This window comes from Phocoena phocoena, chromosome 18 (assembly GCF_963924675.1).
Source record: "Phocoena phocoena chromosome 18, mPhoPho1.1, whole genome shotgun sequence".
NCBI lineage: Eukaryota > Metazoa > Chordata > Mammalia > Artiodactyla > Phocoenidae > Phocoena > Phocoena phocoena.
This window is the reverse complement of record NC_089236.1, coordinates 13667475-13694684: the sequence shown is the minus strand read 5'-3', so window position 1 is coordinate 13694684 and position 27210 is coordinate 13667475.

Below are 27210 nucleotides of genomic sequence, written 5' to 3'. Positions count from 1 at the left end.
CCATAAAAAGACAATTAGAGTTAGATAAAAATATTTTTGCTAAGTTGTCATCTTAGAATACGTTCACAGAATACAAAAGCACGTTTCAGCCTATTTTATAGGTAAGTTTCTCATGACATTAAAATAAAAGTTAAAGCATAACCCATTTGTATTCTGTCTCTGGCATTGTGATGTGTGCTATTAACTTCTTGTGAAAAGCTGCAGAGTGGATTGAGTTAGAGGGAGAGATCTGAGCTCCTCGTTTGACTAATGAGTCATCATCCTTTAGCATCTGGAAGGTAGAGGGGACCATTTCTCCCATATCGATACATATTTTCAAGGAGAATATAGAATGAATCAGTGCTCAGATGTTTGGGGCAAAAGGGAATCTATATTTTTGGCTTCTGTAAAAACATTTTTATAAAGCCAAAATATTCTGCATTTAATTTTTAAAGTTACAGCTGGCTTTTCATGTCACCACATATCCCCAGTTCCTCTTCATCCTTGCCCCATCATATGTACACAGAGACACCCAGATACACGACAGCCACGGCAAACATATACTGTTTGAAGTAACCTTGTTAATCTTTCCAAAACCCAGTGTCTTTAATCACTGTTTCTCCTTTGAGTTTTTGAGTGGCTTTTTATTGCTGCTGATGTTAAGCCCCATTAACACTTAATAAGTAAAATGACCTTTCAAATTTAAGTAATTTCTTTGATTTTTCAAATCATATAGAGAAAATGATGAATAAAGGGGAATTTGGTGAAATTTACTGTAAGTTTCAAAAGTCACTTTTAGAGGTACTCTTAGTACCTGATTGAAATTATCTGTTTAAAAATAGCTTACATAAGTAAATATTGAAATGAAAAAGGGTCAAGCAGCTACTTGACTAAAGTCATATTTCTATGACTTACAAGTTTGTAAAAGTACATTTCAAGTCCAAATAAATAGCTTCGTTCATGTGTCTGGCAGAAAACGCTCAAATTTTCTGATTTGGCTGAGAAATTACAGAAATTCCTCTTTTTGAGCCCATTGCACTCAGATAATGTTGCCATTGTCTTTATTTTATTTGTATTTTTTTAAAACCTGAAACCATTGCTTTTCCCCCTTGGCCGCACTGCACGGCATGCAGAACTTCCCAGACCAGGGATCGAACCATGTCTCCTACAGTGGAAGTGCAGAGTCCTAACCATTGGACCACCAGGGAAGTTCTGCCATTGTCTTTAGAATGGTCCACTCACAGCACCCCAGCATTTCACCACTGGGTTACACAACATGTGTGTAACCTCTCCTAGACACTCATTTTTAAAAAATTTTTATTCTGGGCCTTTGCCTATTCCATGCATTTCTTCAATTTGTTTGTTGACTGTTAACCATCCCCCAGGAATAAGGTGTCATCTAAGATCTGGCCCAAATGTCTCTTTCATGGTAAAGGTTTACCTGACCTGCCCGAAAGGATTAAAGGAGAAGGAAGAGTGGAAACTAGATTTTCTGAGCCTGGATTGATGGTTGCTGGACAACCTGGAGGAGGGCGTGCATTGCGTTGTTCAGCTAGAAATATGTCCTTCCTTTGTTTACCCTCTCAGCCGCGTTTCTTGAGCGTAGTATCTTTTTAAGGAAAAAGAGACACATAGCAAAGAGTAGTAGAAAAAAAGTTAAGGAATTTAAAAATAGATTTGTGTGGGTTGTCATAGGATGAAATGTATTGTGTGTCTGTAAATAAATTAGATATGTTAATGTCAGAAGTCTAACCCTTGTAAGTTTAAAGGTTTTTTAATGTACTTTCTATATTATTTTATTTTTGTTATTCTTAGCTCTACGGTAAATGTCTTTAAAATAGCTCTGCCTATCTCAGTGAGCTGAGAGGAAAAATAAAAAAATGGATAAAGAAAATGTGATGTGTGTGTGTATATATATATATACATCTATATATCACATTTTGTTTATCTGTATATATGTGTATACATATGTATATATAGGTAAAGGAATATTATTCACCATACAAAAGAAAGAAATCTTGCCATTTGCAAAAACATGGATGGACCTTGAGGGCACTATGCTAAATGACTTAAGTCAGAGAAAGACAAATACTGTATAATCTCACTTATATGTGGAATCTAAAAAGAAAAAATACATGTAAAGAACAGACTGATGGCTGCCAGATGCTGGGGGAAATGGGTACAGTAGTCAAAAAAGTACAAACTTCCAGTTATAAGATAAATAAGTTCCGGGGATGTAAGGTACACCATGGTGACCATAATTAACAATATTGTATTGTATATTTGAAAGTTGCTAAAAGTAGATCGTAAAAGTTCTCATTGCAAGAAAAAAATTCTGTCACTATGTGAGGTGATAGATGTTAATTAAACTTATTGTGCTAATCATTTATCAAATAATTATGCTGTACATCTTAAACTAATGCAAAGTTACATGTCAATATAGTGTAATAAAAATGGAAAAATAAATAAATTAAATAAATTTGGCATTTTCCACACTCCATCTCCCACTAAAAAAAAAAAAAGTGTTTTTTTTTGTCCCAGTTTACTTGAAAGACAGAGGCTGTCACAATGACCTTTTCTGTGTTACAAACCTACTTAAAGCTTAATGGTGTAAAACAGCCATTTTGTAAAGCTGATGGATTCTGTGGGTTGAGAATTCAAACAAGGCACTGCGGGGATGGCTTGTCTCTGTTCTAGGATGTCTAAGGCCTCAGCTGGGAAGACTTGAAGGCTGAGGCTGACTTTACCAGTGTCTAGAGGCTGAAGTCACTGTACGTTGAAATCCTTCACTCGCAGGTATAGTACCTGGGCTGAGATGAGCAAAAGGCTGGGCTCAGCTGGGACATAGCCTGGGGCACCTCCACATCTACCCCCCCACCATGTGCCTCGGGCTTCTTACAGCAGGGCTCTGTGTTCTGAGGGGTGGTGACCCCAGAGGCATCTGGAGAAGGTGTTCCAAGGGAAACAGGCAGAAAATACAGGCTTCTGGGTGTCCCAGTGCTTTATTGGCTTCAGTCATGATTTCTTTCAGAGGAGTATCAGAGAATTTGAAGACAGTTTTAAAACTGCCTTGAAACAGAATTATTCTATCCCTATAAAAGGGAGGTGGAGGAGAGAGACTCAAGCTGAAAAGAGAGCCCAAGACAGAAAGGGCAAAAATAAGTGGAAAAAAGGAAGGAGTTGCTTGTATAGTTGCTTTTTTCTGGCAAATGAGTCTCCGTAGGAAGTGCTGATTGCTTAAACTTGGGATAATTTTGTGTTTTCTCTCCCTCTTTCAGTTGATTATTAAAACTGAACTATGACCTTCTGCTTGTCTCCATTCCTACCGCTTCAAAATGAATTCTTCAAGAATTGGTTTCTATTAACCTTCACAACATCACTCTGGTACCAGTGCCCACAATCATCTGACTCTCCCGTTTCCTGGTGCCCAAGGCCAGATCTGTGAGCCCGTGACCTGTGCAGTCATACAAGGCCCTCTGCTGAGAAGGACCCGACAAACACAGGCTGTTCAAGGGTCAACTGTACTTTCCTCCTGCCTTTTGAACAGGGGCCTCCACAGTTTAGACACCATTCATTTGCACTGGGGCCCTGCAAATTTTGCATCTGACCTTGCTTGTGCCCCATGAATCTAATCAGTTTCCAAATTACAGTTCTGGAACACCTAGATCTCAAAATCTCTCCTTTTCTTTCCCTTTCCACTGTACTATCACTCCATCCCATAGGTAAGATAGTTGCCTGAGCATTTCCCTGGATTCCAATCTTCTGCCTCTATTACTCACACTTTTTTCTAAATCATATCCCTAATCATCTTATTTCCCTGATCAAAGGTTGTATTACCTTCCCTTTGAATCAGAATCCTTTGCATAATTTTCTAAGGTCCTCTATCATCTGACTTCATTTGGCCTTGGAACTCCTTTCTCTATTTCTCTTCAGGAAATCCATGGTCTAGTCAACCAAAGCAGTTGTTCTTTGAACTCACCAGTCTTTTCCCACTTCCAATTCCTGCCACTGAGCTTTGCACATTATATGTGCTCAAAAGTCAAGGGAATAAATGCATGGATGAATAAGTAATCATAACCATGTTTTAGTAAGAAAATCCTGTGAAGATCTGGAGAAAGTCTTTTTCACTATGCTTAAGTTTTCTCCAAAAGTTATAAAAAACAGTAAACTTTAAATCGCGGGTTTGCCAAGTATGGACTAGGCAGTCTTTTTAATGGACAATTATCACAAAAATTAACAAGGTTGCAGTTACTGGATTGAACTACATTTACTGAGTGATTGGGCTTACTTTCTTTATTATATATTTCAAGCCTGCTATCTTCTATTTTGTAGGCCCTAATATAGACTATGATAGCATACATTAAATATGCTAGTTAAACGGTTTATTGACGAAACCATAATCACTTCTCTCTAGTACTTTCATTTATTGCTTCCATATGGTACGTTCCAAAATCTATATTGTCAATCTTGGTCATCCTGCTGGATTATAGTCTGTGGTTTTCAACTGCCTTTTTGAAAAAACCTATAAGAGTAATAAAGGAAAAGTCCTATGACAATTTAAAGAAAGTTGATGTAATCATGAGCTATTTATGGAGAAATGATGTTTGGTCTGAGGCCTAAAGGCTGGGTAAGAGTTTGACAAGGACAGATGAAACAGAAGAACATGAGCTAGCAACTACAATTTGTCGTGGTCTTTTATATGGCCAGAGGTCCAGTCTTTTTAGATGGTTAAGTGTGTTAAAAGGAAATAAATATTTGGAAAAGCAAATAGAAGCCATGCATCATGGAAGAGATTGACCTCCATGACCCAACTACGTGCTGTCTATGAGAAATTCACTTTAAATATAAAGACACAGTTTAAAAGTAAAGGGATAGACAAATCTATACCATGTTAACATTAATCAAAAGAAAGCTAGAGTAGCTATACTAATTTCAGACAAAACAGAATTCAGAGCTAGGAAAATTATCAGAGATAAAGAAGGGCATTATATAATGATAAAAGAGCCAATTCTCCAAGAAGACATAACAATCCTTAACATGTATACACCTAAGAACAAAGCATCAAAACACATGAGGCAAAAACTGATAGAACTGCAAGGAGAAATAGACAACCCTCCTGTTATAGTTGGAGACTTCAACATAATTCTTAGTATTTGATATTTGCAAAGAATTGGTAAGAATATAGTTGAAATAAACAGTACCATCAACTAACTGGATCTACTAAACATTTATAGAGTACTTGATCCAGCAGCAGTAGAAAACACATTCTTTCAATCTAATGTGGAATATCCACCGTGATGGTACTCATTCTATAACACTTTAACACACTTTAATAGGGAGAACAGAAATCATATAAAGTATGTTCTTAGACCACAATGAATTAAACTAGAAAATATTAGCAGAAAGTAGCTGGAAAATCCTCCAATATTGGGAGATTAAAGAGCACACTTCTAAATAACATATTTGTCAATGCAAAAGTCTCAAGAGAAATTTTAAAAATATTTTGAACTAAATGAAAATAAATATATGACAATCAAATTTTGTGGGATGTAGCAAAAGCAGCCCTTTGAGGGAAATTTAAATTATTAAAGGCATATATTAGAAAAGAGGAAAGGTCTAAAACCAATAATCTAAGTTTCTACCAAGGAAACTAAAAAAAAAAAGAGTAATTTAATCTTAAAGCAAAAGGTAAAAAAAATTAGAGCATAGATCAATGAAATTTAAGGCAGACAATCAATAAAGAAAATCAACGAAGTAAACAGGTGAAAATACCAATAAAATTGATAAACTGCTAGCCAGGCTAACCAAGACAAAAAGGGAGAAGACACAAATTACTAATATCAAAAACGAAAGAGGAGTCAATACTGATGCCTTGAACATTAACAAACTACGAAAACTCACATACAGGAGAAATAGAGCATCTGAATAAATTTTATGGAAAGGAAAGCACCAACCCCAGATGATTTCACTGGTGAATTCCCCAGCAATTAAAAGAAGAAATTATAGGAATTTTGTACAATGTCTGCCAGAAAAGAAGACATTCCTTCCTAAGTCATTCAGTGAGGCTGCTATTACCCTAATATGAAGATATTATGAAAGAAAACAACAGATCAACATATCTAGTGATCATACATGTAAAGAACCTCAACAAAATGTTAGCATATAAAATGTGTCATGCATAGTACATAAAAAGCAATTATCAATACCTGCGCCCTCAAATATATTTAATATTCCACAAACGTTTACAAGGCTCCTGAGTAAATGAAATTTAAACACTCTGGTTTTACTTACTAACCTCCAGTAGACATCTTGATGAACAGCTGAAATGCTCTAAACCTAAAATCCCAAACAAGATATAGAAAAAGCTAAAGAAAAGAATAATATACACAAATTGGACAAATTCCCTCTATTAACTGAGAATTGGTAATAGTAATTATAAAATACGTATTTTCAGGTGCACATACTAAACTTATTTGTCTCCAAGCAGCAGACTGAAGTAGATAACCCCATCTGCTTCTTTGTGCTGCATCCATTTAATTGCTATAGCTATCCCCAAAGCAGAGCAGGTATTATCATGAGGCAGTTCCTATGTAAAAATGGTTAACAGTTTAACAATTGTTAAAATGAACTGTTGTCAGAAATGCAATAAAATATTGGGCAACAAGGACCTGCTTTTCCGATCACTGACTCTTTCAGTTGACCCCTCTGCTTCACTCAAACTCCCTGGTGTAGCCGAATTCATAACTCACATCTTTTCTTCTTTAATTGCTTAAAGTTGCATCTGAGACTATGATGCAAGGAGGTGTCATGCTGACCTTGTCAGCCTCACATAACTTAATGGAGCAAACGATCAGTTTCTTCCCTTTGCTATCTAGTCTGTTTACTCACGGATATGTCAGGGAGGTAACGTCTGCTTTTAGGATGCTTGGATTTTAGATGATATATTTGCTTTCAATAGTGAAGCCAGTTGACTGGGAGCACCTCACAAGCATCTTGACCTGATTGTATTAAGGCAGCTTTGAAACAAAGAATACAGTTTTGAAAAATGTAAACTCAATAGTCCCATGGTTTTTATTAGATATTTTTGATTGCCTTGTGTCATTTTATAAGTATGCCTAAATGTGCTTTCATTTGTCAATGAAACACTAAACTGTGCGTGTTCTTTTCTTTAATAAATGATAAAAGACACTGGAACCCACTCAAGTAGTTCATGGAAAAAATATCTTGATGGAAAGAATGAAAATCATGTCTACTTCAGACTAAATTTATTTGAATTTAATGAAAAATAATTAGTAGAAAGAATAGAAATCATAATAACTCTTTCAGATCAAATGTATTTGAATTTACACATGAGAAGCAAGTTAAGCCAACCCTTTACAAGCATTTAAATTTGAGGTTTAATGATATTAGTATCTTTGGTTGTAATTGAATACATTTTTCTTTCTCTGTAAATTCTGGGCTAAAGTTTGTGAATGTGCTAAGTGTCTTGGGAGGCCATCTGTCTATTTGGGTGAAGAAAGGCTGGAACTCTCTATAGAGATTATGTCTTTACTGCATTCTGTGTAATCAGAGTTAAATTTTTCTTTCAGAGTCAAAAAAGCTCCCAAGTTTTTAATAGATATCTTAGAACTGTCCACCAGCCACTGGGAGCAATAACCTTCCTGACACTCTTTAAGGGGTCTCCACTGCCTTAAATGCCTTTTGGTTTTTTTCTACACAGGGACATTATCTGCTGATCCTATACTTACATTTAATTGTTTTAAATTTTATTTTATTCTGTTTAGCCCAAGTTAATAGTCATTAATAATCATTTTCAGAGAAATTCATGTAGATTTATTTTACTTTATCACATTATCTTTCTAGTAACTTAGTTAATATTGACTCAAACTCTCATTAACGTTTAATGAAATGCCTAGGATGTAGTTTCAGAAAAGAAAAGGCATAAAATGTTTTAGACTAATTGCACTGCCTTCCTCTCAGAAAGCAGCTGGGCAGATATTTTAGTAACCATAGCCTGGCTATTATAAACTTCTTCAGCACAGGTTCTGAACTTTGTTCATTATATTCCTAGAAACTAGTACAGTGAATGTCATACTTAGGGCTCATTAAATGTGTTTTAATTAATTGAGCCCTCCTATCAAAGAATCACCAAGATGACAGCAATAAAAGATGGCAACATATATCCTACTTGGAGAGAAAACAACACACGTAGAGGTGAGCATTGGTCTGATTTTCCCTTGTGACAAAAACAAAAAAAGGCTCAGAGATAGCACATTTTTAGATTTGGATATTGTACCCAAGTGAATATAGACAGTAGGCAATTTTATATGCAAAACAATTAACAGGATAATGAAAACTAGACTAGTCTGTATGTGGTACGAAAGACACCATAAACATCGTCTGCATCTGTGAGTAAACAGCTGTTCAGCTGTAACAGTGATAGAAGATTTGCATATGGTCCTTCATTCTTGTGAGGTAATTTGCAGCTCGATTATGAATCAATGAAAACAATATATCCAGTCATTTGACAGAGGCAGTAATATGCTAAATTAATAGAATAAGAGACCTAACCAAAAGACTAAGGTTATGTGTATGGCTGTATCAAATCTAATATAAATTGAATCCCGGGGATAATAGTCATTTCACAGATACATGAATACATTCAAGCCATCAGGATTTACAAAAATAAAATGCTAATTCAGTCATTTCAGTCACACATCTGCATTTTTTTCTTACTGAATTGTATGTCTATATATATATGCCGCTATCAAGATTTATTAACATTTGAATTTTGTACTTTGCTGCATATTTTTATGAAATAAATTAAACATTATATAGAAGGAGTGGATGTCACTTTTGTCCTCTTAGTCACAGTTCCTTTCCATTATCCAAAAGTAACCCCATATCGTGAATGTAATACCCTTTAACACATTCATATTGATACATACAGACATAGGCAGTTCATTTTATCCGTTCTCTGTGTAAACACAGCTTGTTCTCACTTTTTTATTTCAAGAATTGTTGCAATGAATAGTGCCATAAATGTCTTCTCTTATGCATGGGCAGCCATTCTCAAATATTCTAAACATTGACAAGTTGTTCCAAAGAGGTTGTACCTGATTACCTCCCATTTGCAATGTAAATGTTAGATTTCCTTTTTCTCCATAACCTCACAAAAATGTTGTTACCAAAGTTTTAAAAACAGTTTTTGCTTTTTCTTTGCATGTGAATCTGATTATTAAGCAATGGTAGTTCACTACTTTTTAGATTTTTTTCTTCAATTACTACTGATGTAAATATCTTTTCATATACAATTAGCCATTGGGTTTCCTTTTTTCTGAATTGCCTTTTCAAATTCTTTGATTATTTTTATATTACCTCTTTTTTTTGTCTTGGTTCTTAATCAATGCTTATCTATACTACTTGTTGTAGATATCTTTTCCCAGAAAAGTTATTCTGAAGACAGAGATGCATTCAAGATATTTAGAACCCTCTGGCAAGACAAATGCAAGAGAAGTATTATGAATCTCCCCTAAACTTTTTTGATATAACTTTATCCTTTTTCTCTTAGAACTTAGGAAGTATATAATAAATACTGAGCATCTTCTCAAGGTTTTTTTTGGGTTGAGTTCATGTCTAAAGATGAACCGGCTACAATCTAAGGACTACTAATAAAATATCCTAATCATCTTCTTGAGATAAAATGTTCTTTTCTTTTATATTAAATGGATCCAGCCATTTAATGAAAAAAAAATGATTAAAAGCATTCACAGAGTATTCCAGCTTGCATTCTTTTAAAAATAAATCTACTTAACTCATTCTTACATTGTCTGTAATTGCTCATATCTACTTTAGCAGCTCTTATTTAAAGTATCCAATTTGCCTTCTCTTTCAGATTGACCTTCAGAGAGATTTTGCTACTGATGAACACATTGTATGGTGAGATGTGGTCTGAAATCAGTCTCTTGACATTTGCTTTAAATAGACAAGTAAATGCTAAAAGCTATATATAAAAAAAGGCATCATTTGGGTGAGATTCATAAATCCTAAGGAAGCCACTTTGTACAAAATATGCCATAGACCTAGCTAGGTCTGTTGGCATCTACTTCACGTCTCAATTTTATGTCTGTTCTTGCATTTATTGTAAACTGTCCACAAGTACAAAGAACATTAAAATCTTAGAGATGATCTCTTCTTGCCCTTTCGTGTATAGAGACTCACAGTGTTGAAGTTATTTACTCAAAATTACACTGAGTCAGTGGCAGAAATGAGAAAATTTCTCTATCTCCCATTACCTTAAACTATTGGGACAACAGCCATGCCCTGGCAGAAAACACACATCCTTTTGGCATTCTTCCAAATTCAATGTTGTCAAAGCAGTCCTTTCCAACATTTTTCACAGCCTGGCACACAAAGAAAATGGTACTATTTGGAGAATACCCTGAAGTCTAGATAAGAGGCTATTTTTAGAGGCAACTAGCCTGGGGGACTCAAAGGAGGTGGTCACTGTCCCACACACTTGTAACCGATTTACCAGAGCACACAGTTGCTTTCCGCTGCTGTGTTTCCCCATTCATCCTCCTGAGGATGAGTACCTTGAGATCAGTGCCCAAGGGGTTTGAAAGGGAGTCGTACCAAGCAAAGGCTTGCTTTCCAACGCACATGGAAGCCAACACTATTGCACAAGCTTTTGAGAAAAGAAAAGGGCTTTATTGAGAATCCACTGGCAAGGAGACAGGAGGCAGGTCTCAAATCTGTCCCCTGGATCTGGGGCTTGGGTCAATCTTTTTGTTTTGTTTTGCGGTACGCGGGCCTCTCACCGTTGTGGCCTCTCCCGTTGCGGAGCACAGGCTCTGGACGCGCAGGCTCAGTGGCCATGGCTCACGGGCCCAGCCGCTCCGCGGCACGTGGGATCTTCCCGGACGGGCACAAACCCGTGTCCCCTGCATCGGCAGGGGGACTCTCAACCACACCACCACCCGGGAAGCCCTTGGGTCAATCTTTTATGAGTTAGGAAAAACAGGCTGGTATGCGGAAGTGCTGGCAGGGCAGGTTTCCACTGGAGGGCTTTAAACTATTTTTTCTTTTTTTAAACTCTTTGCATTGGAGAGCCATGTATCGAATGATGGATTTCGGCACCAGATCTTCCTGCACAAGAGACCCCTCCTTTCTGAAAAGGTTCCGGCTTTCAGGTTCCAGTAATATTCTAGCTTTCTTGGCTCTGGGGAGGAAACACGTGTTCCAAGTGTTATTTGAGGAGGGCTTTCCTCCTCTGTGCGTGCCCTGGTTACAAGACTTGCAGTTTTGGTTTTGCTGTATCTGCAAGGCAACTAGACGTCCTGTTATCAACAGAGCGTGACCAGTTTGAGCTTGTCCTGTGGTTACAGGAGCAGAGGAGAAAAGACGGCCTATTAGACCTACCAAGGAGTTCTTAGGTTGGTAAATATCAAGCCATAAACATTTTTCCTTTTGTCATCTGTTCCTCCTCACTTCCAAAAAATTCATCAAACAAAGAAGAACGGTAGGAATACTTATGTGGTAATTTCGATGAATTGCTGGAGGCAAAGTGTAGGCTAGCATGAGAGTGGAACCCCCCCCCCCCCCCCAGGAGCTGTTTTAGTGAGACCTCTCCACACTTTCACGAGCTTTCTCTTTAGGAATCCTACTGGGTTCTCATAGTGAAGCTCTCAGAAAGACACCACATGTCTCTGCCAGGAAGAGGCTTGAGAAACGCTCTCAGAGACTTCATGAAAAAGGCTCACTCTTGGGAGAAAGGACTTTGCCAGGGCGAGATCCTGAAACTTTACTCCAGGCAGGGGAGAGGAATCTCCCCAACTTTGCTCCCTTCTAGCTTTCTATTTCACTCCAGGAGGGGAAGAAATGACCAAACAACCAACTATATCAACAGACAAAGTATAGTTAACAGATAGAGCTTTAAGAAAACAGAAAATTCTGTGGCCAGGGACAGAAGCAGGGCTCAGTGGAGAGAAAATCTACACCATGGGAGGAAGGACAGAAACACCACAGCCTTGAGGTAGAGGCTCACTAATAGACTGAGAATAAAAGGAAGGTTATAGAATGCTTCTCCTTCCCACAACTTCCCACATCACGGATGGGAATCCAGTATAATAACGGTGGATTGCAGCTAAGAGATGAAAGCACAGATTCTCTCTGAGGAGCAATATATAGGGAAGCCCTAAAGCAAGAGGGAGACAAAAATGCTGACACCAGAGGACTTACAATATCTATAGCTACAACTAACATTAAACACAGCCTAACTCCTAGCCAGTTTACAGTAAATTCTCATACTAGATACCTACTTATCTCAGTTCCTCTTATCCAATACAAGTCAGTTCTCAACAGAAAATTTACAATGTGTGACAAAAGGCAAGAAAAAACATAGTCTGAAGAGACAAAGCAATCATGAGAACCAGACTCAAATACAATAGCTATTGGAATGATCAGACAGAATTAAATTAATAATGACTGTGATTAAAATGTTAAGGGCATTAGTGAGAAAAGTAAACATGTTAGGACAGATGGCTAATGTATGCAGAGAGATGAAAATTATTTGATAGAATCAGAATGAAATGCTAGAAAAAAATTTAAAAGTAGCAAAAAAGAAGAACGCTTTCAATGGGCAAATAAATAAGCATGACATTGTTGAGGAAAGAATCAGTGGACTTGAAGAAACTTCCCAAATAACATGCAAAGAGAAAAAAAGAATTTAAAAAACTCCTCCCCCCAGATCCAAACGTCCACTGACGGATGAATGGATAAAGAAAATTTGGTATATATACACACAATGGAATGTTATTCAGCCTTAGAAAAGAATGAAATTCTGCAAAATGCAGCAACATGGATGAACTTTGAGGATATTATTGTAAGTGAAATATGCTAGTAAAAAAAAGATAAATAGGACTTCCCTGGTGGCGCAGTGGTTGAGAGTCCGCCTGCCGATGCAGGGGACGCGGGTTCGTGCCCCGGTCCAGGGGGATCTCACATGCCGCGGAGCGGCTGGGCCCGTGAGCCATGGTCGCTGGGCCTGTGCATCCGGAACCTGTGCTCTGCAGCGGGAGAGGCCACGGCAGTGAGAGGCCCGCGTACCGCAAAAAAAAAAAAATAAAAAAAATAAAAAAGATAAATACTACTTGATTCCATTTATATCAGGTATTTAAAACAGTCAAGTTCATAGACTCAAAGAGCAGAATTGTGATTGCCAGGGGCTGGAAGTAGGGGAAATGTGGAAGTTATTAATCAATGGGCATAAAGTTTTAGTTAAGCCAGATGAATGTATTCTAGAGGTCTTCTTTACAATGTTGTACCTACAGTCAACAATATTGTACTGTACACTTAAAAATTTGCTAAGAGGGCAGATTTTGTGTTACGGGTTCTTACCACAATAAAAACAAACAAACAAAAAAGGGTTAAGAATCACTTAAAAAAAAATAGAACTTTATAGCACAAAGAGTAAATCTTAAAAAAAAGACATTTAGGAGGTCAGAAATCTCAGGATGGAATGCAGACATTGACAAAAGAAATAACTATATTACAGATATATATGAAACAACCTCATTGAAGACTGTGAGAGGAAAAGATGCTTACCTAAGTAACCTTGGAAATGAATGGTGATTCCAAGACTAAAAGCAAGAGGAAAGGAATATAAACTCTGTACTCTAATTGGTAAAGTTGTTTCCCAAGGTAACCATTCTCAAACCAGTATACGTATATAGTGGAATGGAACAAATAAGTGAATGGATAAAGGATGGTGAAAACTAGGTTTCTCACTGTTGAAATGGAAGGTTATAGACAAGCAAGAATAATCTTGCTTGTGGAAGGCTAGAATAATCCATGTGGTACTGGGTTATAAATGGAGACATCGGTATGAGTTAATGTTTAGCTTAATATAGATACAGAACGATATATATGTAGAAATATTTATAAATATGTGCATATACATGGATTAGTATACTCGCGTACATTCCTTGTTCTTTCAGCTAAGAAGGTTTAGAATTAATGCCACTCCTAATAGCAGTTGCAGATCTCATTTTTTAATACCATTTTCCAATAAAAGGAACCAGAGCTACTTGGAGAAATGGCTGATTCTAAGGTTGGAGTAGGGAATACACAAGATGAGTATGGAGCATTTTATAGCAAAAGAAAATAAGAAAGTGCTCCAAAAACACTTGACGATGGGAATACATCAAGGGGCACGGGAGCCATCTGATAGAGCTCTTGTTGGCCAAAGCTGGAACAAATTGAGCAACAAAGTTTAAAACTATGCTTATCCCCAGAATCTACCCCAGATTAATTACGTCATCATCTATTGGAGTAAGAGCCAGACCTTGGTAATTTTTTTATGCGCACAGCATTGAGAATCTCTATTCAGAAAGCCAGCAGGGCGTCATTCTGGTGACCACTACCAATAAAGCTAATCACTCAGGTATTTTCTACCTCTTCCCTCTCTCCAGCTGCAAAGTTCGTTTTAACAGCATAGTGTCTATGTATTGGACATTAGAAGCCATCAATCAATATTTCTTATTACTGAATATCAGGATGTCTTTCCTAAAAAGCCAGTAAGAGAAACTATCTTTATAATTCTCACCTTAAAAATTACAATTATCTTTGTTTCTAAAAGGGTACAGACAAGCCATCCTGAATATATTATATTCATAACGTGAAAGTGTCTTCTGAAAGCTGGTATACTCAGAAGTTAAAAGCTCTTACTACCACAGACTCATTAAACTTAAGCCATCCTTTAGGGAGAGAGCTGGCTTATTTCTTTCGGTTTCTTGTTTACAAACATAATGGAGATTCTGAAGTACAGTTCTGGGCTGGAGCATGGAGACCCATGGATATGGCTGTTTTGATAAACCCTTTTACTTTAGTGGTACTCCAGAGACTGAGATTTGAACCCATAACTTTTTTTCTCTCTCACAGGTTCTCTCACACGTGAAAGGAACTATTTTTCTCTGGTACAACCTGTCACTTCTGGACACAAGCCAGATTAAATTATAGAGGGCAATTAAATGCAGGTTGAATCTTACATCCAGTCACCACTCTCCCCTTTTTCTTGGTCGACCATAAAACAAAGGGAATAATACTGTACACTGAAGTTTCAGTGAGAAGAAATGAACTTTTTTATAGCCTAATTTTCACTGCTCTTTTCTTCATCTACAATTACCTCAGTTTTGAGTTAAAATAAATGCTGTAGATGTCTAAATTCTATCAGGATGCTAATCCTCTTTTCTATGAGATTCTCTAAAGAAAAAATGTCTCCTCTAAATAATAATTATAATTCTATATAGTATTAATGAAAGGTAACATTTGTTTAGCATCTCCTACATGTTGTATACATACATCATCTCAGTTAATTCTCATTTCAACCCTCTGATATAATTATTATTCCACATCCTATTCCCTAGCAGATCTTGCCATCTTCAGTCTTCAAAATATATATAAAAATATGACTCCTTTCTCATCATTATCACAGTAGTCCAAGTTCTCATCATTTATTTCCTGCACCACTGAACAAACCTCCTGATTTTTCACTGCCTATATTCCTGTAGCCCTACAGTAAATTCTCCACAGAGCAGCAAGGGTAATCCTTTAAAGTTTTTATCTTAATCATGTTGCTGTCCTGCAAATCATCTCTGATTCTAATGACTTTCCATCCCTTTAATATAAAATCTAAGGTCTGTACCTTGATATGGTAAACTAAATACCAGGATGGCTATCAAGACACGGGCTCCTGGTGTACATGTCTTATTTAATCCCCTTGCCTTAAGAGTGGGTGGGGGACTTCCCTGGTGGCACAGTGGTTAAGAATCCGCCTGCCAATTCTGGGGACACGGGTTCAAGCCCTGGTCCGGGAAGATCCCACATGCCGCAGAGCAACTAAGCCTTTGCACCACAACTACTGAGCCTGTGCTCTAGAACTGAGCCCCCGCGCCACAACTACTGAAGCCCCGTGCCTAGAACACGTACTCCACAACAAGAGAAGCCACTGCAATGAGAAGCCCGTGCACCGCAACGAAGAGAAGCCCCCGCTCACCGCAACTAGAGAAAGCCCGCGCACAGCAATGAAGACCCAATGCAGCCAAAAATAAATAAATAAAAAATAAATTTATTAAAAAAAAGAAAGAGTGAGTGGGACTCGTAGATGTTATGGTGGACCATCATTCTTTTGATAAAGTTACTGTATCTTTTGATATGGTAAATGTGGAGGGATTTTGCAAAAATAATCAAGATCCCAGATGAGTTGATTTCGAATCAATCACAAGGGAAATCATCACAGAGGGCCTGACTCGATCAGATAAAATCCATTTGAAGAGGGACAGGGCCCTTCTTGAGGATAATTCTTGTGCTGGCTTTAAAGAAACAAACAGCCATTTTGTGAATTGCTTATTGAGGGGGCCACCGGGAAAGGACCTGAGGGCAGCCTCTAGGAGTTGAGAACTAACAAGGAAATGAGGAAATGTCACACACGCGCATGAAAATAAAGTCTGCCAATAACCTGAATGAACCTGGAGGTGGACTCTTAGGCAGTCAAGCGTTGAGATGAGAATGCAGCCTGGCCAACACTTTGATTACAGCCTCATAAGACCCTGAGCAGAGGACACAGTTCAGCTCTGCCTGGACTTCTGACCCATGGAAACTATGAGGGCGTAAGTTTGTGTTGTTTTAAGCCACTAAGTCTGTGTTTGTTTGTTACACAGCAGTAGGACACTAATACACTTGACTTACACATGTACACAGTACTAAGTCTGCTCCAACCATACGCCTGTCTTGTTGATGCGTGAACACACCAACATGATTCTACCCCAGGGACTTTGTACCTCCTCTTTCTTCTGCCTCACCTTCTTAGAGAAATCCCTTTTGACTGCCTTTTAAAAAATAATCCTTAAACCACTCTCTTCTTCAGCTTTGCTTTTCTTCTTTGTTCATATTTCTACTTGGTATTATACACTAATTTCTATATACATGCATCAGCATGTAAGCTCCATGAGGACAGGGACTTTGTATCCTTTATACCCAAATCTGATCCTACAGAAGGCCTCAAACTATGCCCGGTGGAGAGAAAGCAGTCACAAATAAATTTTAGAGGCTAAATAATTTGTCCAAAGTTAATTAGCAGTGTATGGTAGGGTCAGGATTTGAACAATGACCTCTCTGACTCAAAAACTTATTCTTTTTCAATTTTAGAATTCAGATGCCCAAGAGTCATGCAAATTGGCCCCAGAGTGAGAGAGGTGGGAAGTGAGGGGAGGAGTCTTCTATGTGATTGAATCACACCCTCCACACTGTGTGGGTTTAGTTTGCATTTTTGGGATAACTTAAAAGCAAATTAATATTAGGCCTCCTTTCTCAGAAAGAAAAGGATTTTCTCATATCAGATAAAAGAATACAACCCCAAATCAAATAAATATATATTTATTAGTGACATTAATTAAGAGTAGAGATTTCCTCCAGTTGAGAGAATAGCACGCACCGAAGGCAGATTTTTGTCCTAAATTTCCTTTGCTATGAAAAAGACGAAGGTTCTATCCTCCATTCACCAGCTTGGAAACAGCCCACTCAATAGAAATTCAGAACTCATCAAGCAAATCATGGTGCCTTTGGCTTTGGAACTAAATAGAGTAGCTTCTGAAAATATCTGCTGAAGTCTCAAGCTGTAATTTGAAAACAAACAAACAATAAAACCTCTGCTTCGGCACGGTGGCTTCCTACCTGGAGAACTGTTGGAACCATGATGCAACATGGAAGGTTGAGGGCTGGGTGGTTTAGCTATTGATTATCCTGACCTTGGTAACAGCAACTCAAATACAAAAACACTCACCGAAGCTTGGGAAGAGTAAGTTCACAGACAGACTCATCTTTCTTTTATTCTTGAGAATCTCAGTTAGTTGAAAATCTGTTACTGTTTTTCTTTTTTTTTTTTTTTAACGCATTTTTCTTTTATTGACCAGGACATGATGGAGTGTAGGTGTCAGAACCTTGGAGAGTGTTCCAGGCTCTGTACAATTTGTCTATCTCTTGGATCAGACCATGTTTAGTTGTAAATTTTCAACAAATAGGAATACTTAAAATGTATTTTCCTTGAATGTTTGCTGTGTTCAGTTACTGTTCAAGCAGTGGTGTGCTGAAGCTGGTGCGCACCCTTCCCCCAGGAGCCAATTGGTCCATGTCCCCTCCGGGTGCAGTGATGTCACACCGGTGACTTGAAATTGGCCAGAGTGGGAGAATTTACATGATAGAAATTGGCAAATTCCGTAATTGGGGCATTTATATTTCCTAAATGTCAGTCACTAAAATTTTTACAAGTCTCTTCTGGTTCTAAGCATTCTACATATATGATTTCATGTAGTCCCCACTGCAAACCTTTCATTATTATCCACATTTTGAAAAGAAAGTTAGACACAGAGAAGTCGAGGAGGCCCACCAGGGTCACACAGTAATGAAGCAGCAGAGCCAGGACACCAGCCCATGCATTTTAGCTTTGGAGCTCACTCTACATTTCACTGTCTCCACAAATGACAGCAAGGTTCAGGATAAGAGAAGTTTCACTTCCTCTTTGTCCTCAGTATAGTGCTTTATGTTATTCACACTGAATAACGGAGTCGTCTCTACCCATCCAGGTTGCCTTGGGTGCCTGAATTTGAAAGAATTGTCCCCATTCTGAAACTGAGAGCATCAACAGAAGAGAACAGCTCTCTATTTGCAACCAAGCCTTCATAATACAGTTCATAACTGTCCCGGGTGGGAATGCCTCAAACACTTACCCTAATTAAGGTGGAATCCGTGGTCTACAAAAACATTCAAACTCAACTGTCATTATGGAACATTAATGGACAAATTCTCCCAGATCTATTTACAAGAGTACCAAGGTAAAAAAATATGAAAGCATAATTCTTAAAAATGACTTTTGGCAGGGAATCATCAGTCACTATTTGGCTCTTTTCCTTAAAAAATGTACAGCCTAAACCTGAGCAGGTGTAGAAGTTCCCGAAGTCCTTTTCTCAAGAGTTAGAGTTAGAGTTTATAATACATCTGCTTCCTGAGAGAGAGGAAAATGCTCACACAGAGAGATTAAGGGCATCTCAGGCCCCACCTCATAATTTTCTCCAGAAAATTATATTGAATTACTCAGGTATTTGTTAAATAAGTTAATGAATGGGTGAATGAATTGAATAAATTTAAAATTGATACAAATTCAAAATATAATTTTTTCTCAAAGATAGCACATTTCAATTTTTGACTATAATTCTGGAATCACATTAAAGTCATGTCCCAAGGGAAGTGAGAGAGTGGCATGGACATAGATACACTACCAAATGTAAAATAGCTAGTGGGAGGAAGCTGCATAGCACAGGGAGATCAGCTAAGTGCTTTGTGACCACCTAGAGGGGTGGGATAGGGAGGATGGAAGGGAGACGCAAGAGGGAGGGGATATGGGGGTATATGTATACATAGAGCTGTTCCCTGTTATACAGCAGAAACTAACACACCATTGTAAAGCAATTATACTCCAACAAAGATGTTTTAAAAAAAAAAAGTCAGGTCCCAAGGATGTTTGTTTGTTTTTAAAAATTAATTTATTTATTTTTGCTGTGTTGGGTCTTCGTTTCTGTGCGAGGGCTTTCTCTAGCTGCGGCGAGTGGGGGCCACTCTTCATCGCGGTGCGCGGGCCTCTCACTGTCGCGGCCTCTCTTGTTGCGGAGCACAGGCTCCAGATGTGCAGGCTCAGTAGTTGTGGCTCACGGGCCCAGTTGCTCCGTGGCATGTGGGATCTTCCCGGACCAGGGCTCGAAGCCGTGTCCCCTGTATTGGCAGTCAGATTCTCAACCACTGCGCCACCAGGGAAGCCCCCCAAGGATGTTTTGATCAAATCCTGTTAAATCTACTATAATGCTTCTTCATGCATGATGCTTACTCAATTAATATGAGTAGTAAATTGGACATAAGGTGAAAGGAATTTTCAGATAAATGTTTCATCATGATAGCGATATTTTTTCACCTCCAGTTTGAAAATTAAATTAAGTAGTTTATTTTTCCTATTAATGTAAATTTGCTAAAGCTAAATATTTATGGTGTTCATATAACTTTGCATGCAAACTTTGATACTATTGTGACATTCCTTACAGAAAGACATCCTCTCTAACTTTCAGAATCCTTTCATTGGTTCCGTGGCCCAGAATAAAGGGTTATCATATAGTAAGTCCCATGTGGAAGCATGGGAAGCACCCCCCCGCCCCAAACTTTTACAAGACCCCCTGTGATGGTTAATTTTATGTGTCAACTTGGCTAGGCTACAGTTCCTAGTTGTTTGGCCAAACACCAGTCTAGGTACTTTTCGGAGGTGATTAACATTTAAATCAGTAGACTTTCAGCTAAGCAGATTACCCTCCATAATGTGTGTGGGCCTCATCTAGGTAATTGAAGGCCTTAAGAGAAAAGACTGAGAGTCCCCCAAAGAGGAAAGAATTCTGCCTTCCAGGCTGCTTTTGGACTTAAGACTGCATTAACTCTTGCCAGGATTTCCAGCCTGTCAGCCTGCTCTACAGATTTGGGATTTGTCAGTTCCCCCTAATTGTAGAACTGATTCTTTAAAAGAAATCTCTATACATACACCCTACTGGTGCTATCTCTCTGGAGAACCCTAATATCTCCCAACTCTTCCCAAATAGAAATGAAAAGCAGTCCAGGATTACTTCCTTTCCTCCTGCTTCTCGTGATCCTAGAAGATTGTCGATCACACTTCCAGCCCCTCTGTCTGCAGGTGTGAGGCTGTGACCGAGGTGTGGCGGTCAGCCTGTCTTTCCAGGGAGTCTCAGTCTTAAGCTTCATGACCGAAGCAGTGGAAACAGCCATCTCCCAACAGCAGCTTCTCCCAAAGACTGCAGATCTTCAAGCAGGGATTCCGGAACTGCCTTCTGTCTTGTTCTTCATGAGGCTGTTTGTTTTACTTTCCTTTTTTTAAAAAAATTGTGTGAGATATCCAGTATTTCCTATGAAATGAAATCCTTTTATTTCCATTTCAGTTAGCCGAAGTCAATTTCTGTAAGTTACAAACAAAAAACCCTAATTTATATGGGATTGATATGAAGATGTTTGAAAGCAAGACCATCACCAGACTGCCCTGTGCTTCCATCTCACTCACTTTATGACGATAGAACTTTATGTACTGTATTCTTCTTCTATTGCCGCATGACAAATTATCACAAATTTAATGGCTTGAAACAACACCCATTAATCATCTTGAAATTTCTGAATGTCATTTTCCTGGGTACTGGTCCTTTTCTTAAGGGCTCACAGAGTGAAATCAAGGTGACTTCCAGGGCTAAGACTCCCTGCTAAAGCTTTAGGCCCTTGTCCAAGCTCACTGGTCATGGGCAGAATTCCCCCCCTTGCAGCTGTGTGACTGAGGTCCCTGTCACCCTGCCAGCTGCCAGCAGGGATTGCTCTCATTTCCTAGAGGCATCCCTCAGGTCCTCATAACATGGCCCTCTTTCACACTTGCAATCTCTCTACCTTCAAGAAGTGGTCACTTTTAAGCATTCCCCTAACTAGATCAGTACACCCATATAACACTCCTTTTGATTAACACAAAATGAACGAATTGGTAACCTAATCACAGAAGTGACTTAACAGTTGTGTTCACTGTTCTACCTATTTTTAAGGGAAGGGAAGTTATATACACCAGGGGAGGCAGGGAGTGTGCACATAACAGGGTAGGATTCTTAGGGGTCATGTTAGAATTCTGCCTACCACAAAGTTTTTTAGGTGTCTGATTTCCTTTGTGGAATGTGAAAAATAAGGGTCTCTTTTACTGGTGTTGTAAAGATCAAATAAACTAATGTATATAGATTGATTAGGAAGGAGAGCTTGGTTCATAGTAAGCACCCAGTAAATTATTAATCAAAAGTATTCATTGAATTGAATTAGATATTTATATTGTGTATTAAAATTTCATTCCACTGAAACTTCAAATCAGTTTTGAGAAAATGCATTAACATTTTTGATAGATCATTATCTTTAGTGAAAATTCTGTCCTAGTGAAATAAAATTCCTGTTACTCTGTAAAATGTGTTTCCTTTTTTGAGGAGTTCACCAGCATAGCATTTAAAAAGCATACAAGTATGATTTATTCCTTTACTCTCATTCCTTAATATATTGGTTGTTAGATTGTAAGAGTTTCCAATATAACGAAAGACAGTGGAACATTTCCTTCTATAAAACAAATTTTCTTTCTTCAGATGTTTGCTTTGCCACAAATATCATACTCCTATACAAGCTGGATTTATGCTCAAAGTCTTTTAAAACTAAAAGCATTCTGCAGCTTTCATCTATACAATATCAACTTCTCTCCTGCTGATTTTTTTCAAGTTACACTGATTTTCCCCCATTCATTGTCATTGTCAAACTCATCATATTTCAATCTGTTTTATGCTCCTGTTGCTAAGAAACAAATTTGCCTCATTATGTAGGGTCCCCATGTGCCAGCTTTGCTAATCAGTTAGAAAAACATTTTCTTAGGGGATTATTTTCTGGATGATAACATTTTCTCCTTGCACTGGTCAACCATTGGTGTGATAACAGTATTTTTGTTATTGCCATTAAACTACAATACAGTGAGCTATAAATTTACCAGATGTTAGCTTTAGCAAAGAAAACAAATGACTTCACTTGCTCCATTAAGACCCAATCATTTGCACAGGATTTATGCTTTTAAAACTTTCTACCTAATGACTATTTTGATAAATTCTTTCACGCAAGAATTTAATCTGATTCAACACAAAGAAATGAAATAAGCCCTGCGTTTTCATTGGAGATATGAATGTGGTCCTAGGGATATTCACTTTCCTCTGAAAGTGTTTATTCTTTTCAGCCTATACAAAGGTTCTTTGATGATACAGAATTAACAATGGACAAGCATCTTCCCTAGAGTCTGGGGTGTTATCCAGTCCATCCACATTAGTGAGGTCAAGTGGTACTGGGATAAGGAATCTTTGGACTCTTCCTTATTCCATGTGGTATCAGCTAAGTCACTCAACCTCTAGGGCTACTGGTTTTCCTACTCCCAAAATGAAAACAAAAATGATACCTTTGGACCTATCTGATTTACATGAAATATTATATTTGAAACCTCTCTGCAAATAGATGCCCCATGAAAATATTAACGATATAGACATAATCATGACAGTATCACTTTGGTCAGAGAAGGAAATAATTCCAAGATTCTTCTGAGTTTTCCCTTCTAAGGAAAATAACAAAATACATGTTTTGATGGAAAGTGAGCAGGTAGTGGTTTACACTGTTGGAAAAATACCTCTGTGACTCTATTTGCCACTGGAGGATGCTGAGAAATTAGAATTGCATCTGCTAGGAGTTGTCATGTGAGAGTTTTATTTGTGACATATGTTGTGGCCTCTATAGTTTCTGTAAAGGTTGATCATATGGCCTCAGTTCTGTCACTGGAATTTTAAATTCTCCTGTGTCTAAAGAACCAAAAATTTCTAGTACTTCTGGCTTTCCTAAGAATAATGGAACTGAGAACACTGCAGCTTATGAATCTAGGTATTACGAATCACAAAGGTATTAGATGACTTCATGTGCTTATGTTTACAAAGTACTGGAGGTTTTGGTATAAAAGGTAAATACTTTGAGCTCAATGCTTCATCGTCCTTCTCCACTTCCTGCTGCTGCTTCAGGGCATCACCACACAAATAAACTAACTGCAGTTACATCTTGGTTTCAGGTTCTGATTGTGTTCAACTATTTTATCATCCCAAACTGCTACCTTTTCTTCTCTTAGCTGAATTCTAAATCATTTATCTATATGTGATTGTTCTTTTATTCAATAAGCATCTAACATCACCTGCCATGTACGATGAATTCTTATGTACACTAATGTATTCTTTTAAATAAGCTATTTTCACAGAAAATTTCTATCTTTAATAAGGATGCATGAAATAATTGTTCAAAGCCAATTTCAATTGATTAAGTAATTCTTGCTTGGTTTTAGGGAGCCAGGGTCGCTAAAACCCAGACAAGCCATTGAACTTGTGAGAGCTGGCATGGTCCATGAGGCTCTGAGACTACAAAGACTGATCTGGGGAAACCAAGTGGGGCGTACAGGTCCAAGAGGCTAAGAAAGTGATTTTTATTATAGACTCGTTCATTCCACTCACAGAGAAGTCAAAGTGTAGCACATATTTTTGCTTTTGTATTTATTGTCTTTTTCTCTCCCTCTTCCCTTTATCTCCCTAGGTAAGTGCTATATTAAAAAATGTTAGCAATAATCAAATTCTGGTTCTGATGGGTAATAAATGCCGTTTTCTACCGGCTTACTCACATGTTGAATAGCTACCTTTCATCCCGCCAGCTAAGGGCTTAGGAAAATAATGTAGTCAACAGAATAATGCTCATTTTCGATAAAGACAGTAAAAGGAAAGCCACCAATTCCTGGACTGGATGGATTTTATAGTGTATTTATATATTCTCTGATATTTCTGCACAGACCCATAAAATGTGATCCTTTCACACTACCCACAAAATACTAGATATTTTCCAATGTTAACAAATGTAGTAAAAGGAAATAAAGAGACTGACTTGAAATCCAATGTTTTCTTTTTATAAGCTTGAAATATGATCAAATCTAATATTGACTTTTATTTATTAAACAGTTTCTTTATAAACAGTTTTCAAAAATAAATTTCTCCATATATTTCATATATTTTAAAAATCTGGACTATTTTTTAAAGCAGAATAGGTTTTATTTCATCCTGAATTTATTAAATGCTTTTTTTGATGTATCACCGTGGTAACATTGTGTTTTCTCATATGGAAACATTTCCTCTGAGCAAACAAATTATACCAAGTGCTTCCTTCCTAAGCAATGGAAAAATCCTCTCTATTGCCTTGTGAAATTCAGCCAGAATTTAGAAACAAATACTATTTATCCATTTCCCATGTTTTAAGAGGGAGAAGGTTTATGAGTGTGGAGTAAAATTAACTGTTACTTAAAAAAATTATAACAGTTGGATAAACACATTTCCACATATGACATACATTTATATACATTTTAATTAAATACACCTTAAAATACTTAAATAGCAAGTCAAAGTCAGAAATCATGTAATTTCTCAAGTTTTAAATAAATAGGTATAGTAAGCTATTTGCTTTTACTTTTAATTGCAGCATTTTAATATACTATAAACATTTTATTTAAGTTAACGTTATATGTGGAATAACCAACATACTGTTATACACAAACTATTTTTAAAAAATAGTTCTATATAAATAATTTTTAACGTGAAGTTATTGTTAAGAAGGGGGAAAGGAATGTATATAATTAAGCCCTTTAAATGTAGAACCTAGGAATATAATTTCATAGGTAGTAGCTCTAATATGCAATACAAAGGAAAGATAAGATGTTGTGTTTCTTAGAAAATACTTAAGACTATGCCTTTATTTTTTCCAAATACAAATTAACTTCCCTTTGCCAGCATTTATACATGATGTTCATTCATTTATTCATCAAATCTTTATTGATTACTTCCTTTACATCAGGCACTATGCTACAAAAAAGAATAAAAGGTAAAAGAGGTGAATAAATCTCACCTTAATGGATCTTTGATTCACATGATACATTGGTAGGATAAATACCTTTAAATAAGAGGTAAATGGCAAACTATTTGGTAATTTCAAAATTTAATTTGTAATCTGAAATGAGTTTTCAAAACACAGTATTCTCTCTCTTTTTCTCTGTCTCTGTTTCTATGCCTCTCTGTCTATTTCTCTCAGATCCATTTAAAAATTCCTATGGAAAAGTCTTTGGAGTCATGCTTGGCTTAGGTTAAAGTCCCAGATGTGCCACTTATTACTTAAGTAAACTTAGGTAATAAAAAGTTTCCAAATTGCATCTTTCAGAGTGTGTTCTAAAAATGGCCATACCATCTCCCACTCTCTAAGTGCTTCCACAATATCAGCTTGTTTCTCCCTATTAAGACATGGAGATTAATTCCTCTGCCACTGAAACCTGACCTGACCCAATGGCTCAATTTTATCCAAGAAAATGTGGTGGAAGTGATGCAGCTCTGCTTGGTTGTCCTGAGATGGTAGCTGTGAAGAAATCTAGCTGTCGTGTAAGAAATCCAAGTACCCTGAAACTGCCATGGTGGAGAGACCATGTTTAGGCACTCTGGTTGACAGTCCCAACTGAACTCAGTCTTCCATCCACCCCCAGAAAAGCAAGTGGAGTTGTATTGCACTCTCCGAACAAACCTATCCATCATCATTGAAACACCAATAAGTGACCTCAGTCAACAGTGCAAGGAGCCAAAAATCACCCAGCCTAGTTCTGTCCAAATTCTTGTTCCAGAGAACCAATGAGATATAATAAAATAGTTTTATTTTATGCTACTAAGTTTTGGGGGTAATATATTGTACAGAATTTGTAATTGGAACACTATTACTATTGTATGTTACTTATTGCAATATACCTAGAAATTAAATTTTCTAGGATGGAAAAACTTTAAAGTTAGTTAAAGTTTAGTTAATTCCTTTGAGGGATATTACTCATTCATTGGAAGAATAGCAGACTAACTCTAATACCTAGACAACAATATTTCACATCTTTTATCACATAGACATTCCTGTGAAATAAATATTGTATATGTCTTATGTGGAGAATGTTTCACAGTTTCACTGGCTCAGTAAAATATTTCAAAATATTTGTCCAGTTCTTAACATATATATCTCTGGGTGAGAGTTTCTTATACAGAGACAAAAATTGTGATGTTTGTTTATTTTTCCTTGAAGATCTTTTCTCTTTGACAGCTTAAAGTCATCCATTCGTCTCTAATGACAGGAAGCACTACTGTCTTTCCTCACTATTCTGAGCCAAACAGTTTCTAGAATAAAATGGGGAAACAAAAGGCCAATCTTAAAACATATTCCCTAGTTAGAGATGTCAGTAATTGCTTCCTGTGCTCTGCAGGTTCCCCTGCAATCCCTGTGGGGCAAGATCACAGTAGGGGCTCCCACAAAGTGACCCACAATACTGGGGGGAGGCTGGGTGTCCCCCCTGGGCTCTCTTCTCCCACTGGAGGAACTGGAGGCTCAGGGGAGACCCTTCTGCTAGGTGCTGAGCTGGCTGGGGGATGGGTATTGTGGTCAATGTGGAGCCAATTCTCTTACCCTTCTGCCCCCAGAGTGTAGTCTGTCTTG